Genomic DNA, 2,934 nt, shown 5'->3' on the forward strand with positions numbered 1-2,934 from the left:
AACCAAGGGTTTTGACAAGCATGACATCCACAAGAGTAACGTTGTGTGCAACCACAACCTTGCCAAAACCCATTACCTCGGATGTAGAATTATCGCCAAAGGAGACGGTGATATTATTTATATTGGGCCTCAAATCCTTGACGAGGTTCTTGCCGCCGGTCATATGACTTGTACATCCACTATCAAGTACCCATTTTGAACCTCCGGCGGCATAGTCCTACATGAGATCAATTCTTGGATTTAGGTACCCATTTCTCAATGGGTCCTCTTTTGTTAGCAACAAGGGTCTTTGGGACCCAAATAGACCAAGCAACATAACCATCATATGGGCCAACATATTTAGCATAAACATCACCATAATAATCTTTAAATAGAACATAGTGAGGGTTAGCATTTCCCGCATCATCATCATTAATGGTTTTGCCCTTAGGAGCTTCACCATTAGTGATATCTTTCTTCTTCTCTTGTGCGGGCTTGGCCTTTTGCTTATTTGCCTTCTTTGCCTTGGCATTATAACCAAGGCCCTCCTTCCCATTGTTTGATCTTTGCTTACTCAAAAGATCATCCAAAGAAAGTTTACTTTGGGGAGAGGAGGCCTTAGCAAGTTCATCCTTCAACCTAGCATTTTCCTCAATAATATTTGCATGATCACATGAGGGGGTAGAGGAGCTAGGCACATCATATGAAGCAAGCCTAATTTGAAGTTGCTCATTAGACTTGGATAGGAGAGTGTATTCACTCTTCAAAGCTTTGTGAGCTTTGTCTAGTTCATCTAGATCCTTCACAAGTTTCTCATGATCAACACCAAATTGGGCCTTTTCCTTTTTAAGCACTTTAGTCTTAGCCCTTGCAAGATCTCTAGCTTTGATGAGTTTGTTAATTTTATCTTGAGGCTCTTCAAGAGTTTCTAGCCTCTCTTCAAGAGAAGCTATAGTTTCTTGACTTTCCTCAAGAGCATTTTTAAGAGCATGAATTTCAAGAGAGTCTTCTCTCTCTATTTGACATTTTTTCTCAAGAGTATCATTTAGTTGAGCTATACGAACCATGATATTTGAAACATGCTTTTTAGTGTTACCTTGTAAGTTAAGAATGAATTCATCAAAATCAAGCATTTCTTGTTTCACTTTTAAACTAGCATGATTAACCCCTAGATCATTTGATATGTTAGGCATAGAGGGGTTAGGAGATGATACCTCGGAGGATTTAGCCATGAGGCAACTTTCTTCCTCCACATGAATGACTTCATTGGGGGATTCATTTGGTGATGAAGAGTTGGTGGAGAGGGAGGCAAGAGCAACCAATCCGTTTGAAGCATCATCTTCTTCATCATCAACATCATCATCTCCGAAAGAATATTCTTCTTGAGTTGATAGCACAATAGATGTGTCCAAGGTGGACCTTGCCATGAAGCAATGTGCATTCTTGATAGGAGAATTCTCATTGGGGGATTCAAAGAGAGATCAAGAGGGAATGTTGGTAGTGACAATGGCGGCCACTTCCTTTGAACTTTCTTCTTCTTCATCATCACTAGAACTTTCAACTTCATCGGAAGAATATTCTTCCCTAGTCACTAGCACAATCCTTGGGGACCTCTTGCCCTTCTTGCTCTTGTTGTTGTAGAATTTCTTGTTGGGGGCTTTTGAATATTTGCCCTTTGAGTCTTTGCTCTTGTCCTTGGGAATGAGCCTTCTGATACGTCTCAAACGTATCTATAATTTCTTATGTTCCATGCTAGTTTTATGACAATACCTACATGTTTTATTCATACTTTATATCGTTTTGGTGCATTTTCCGGAACTAACCTATTAACAAGATGCCGAAGCGCCAGTTCCTGTTTTCTGCTGTTTTTGGTTTCAGAAATCCTACACAGGAAATATTCTCGGAATTGGACGAAACAAAAGGCCACGTTCCTATTTTTCCAGGGACTTCACGGAGTCCGAAGGAGAGACGAAGGGGGGCCACGAGGAGCCCACACCCTAGGGGGGCGCGGGCCACCCCTTGGCCGCGCCGCCAGGTGGGGACCCCACCTCGAGACTCCACCGACATCGCCCCTTCGCCTATATATGCTCCCAGATGTGAAAACTCTACAACAATTGACGAAACTCCAGAAAGACTCCAGGGACGCCGCCGCCATCGCGAAACTCCGTTTCGGGGGGCAGAAGTCTCTGTTCCGGCACGCCGCCGGGACGGGAATTGCCCCGGAGTCATCTCCATCGACACCACCGACATCTTCATCGCCGTTGCTGTCTCCCATGATGAGGAGGGAGTAGTTCTCCCCCGAGGCTGAGGGCTCTACCGGTAGCTATGTGGTTCATCTCTCTCTCCCATGGTGTGATCTTTATGTGATCATGAGCTTTGTATCACTATTAATCTATGTGCTACTCTAGTGATGTTATTAAAGTAGTCTATTCCTCCTCCATGATGTAATGTTGACAGTGTGTGCATCATGTAGTACTTGGCGTAGGTTATGATTGTAATCTCTTGTAGATTATGAAGTTAACTATTACTATGATAGTATTGATGCGATCTATTCCCCCTTTCATAGCTATTGTTGACAGTGTGTATGCTATGTTAGTACTCGGTCTAAATTGCAACGGTCTATTATGCACTCTAGAGGTTACTCTAATATGAACTCCGGATGTTGTGGAGCTTGTTTACTCCGGCTTGAGGTGTGCTTTTGTAGCCCTACACAATGAATGGTGTTTGTTATCCAACAAGAGAGTGTAGAAAGTAGCATTTATTTATTCAGTTATGTGATCAATGTTGAGAGTGTCCACTAGTGAAAGTATGATCCCTAGGCCTTGTTTCTAAGCATTGAAACACCGTTTCCAACAAGTTCTGTTACATGTTTGCTTGCTGCCATCTTTATTTCAGATTGCAATTACTACTTACAATCAACAAGCTCAAACACTTTTACCAGAAAATATCTAGACC

The sequence above is a fragment of the Lolium perenne genome, chromosome 7 (assembly GCF_019359855.2).
Source record: "Lolium perenne isolate Kyuss_39 chromosome 7, Kyuss_2.0, whole genome shotgun sequence".
NCBI lineage: Eukaryota > Viridiplantae > Streptophyta > Magnoliopsida > Poales > Poaceae > Lolium > Lolium perenne.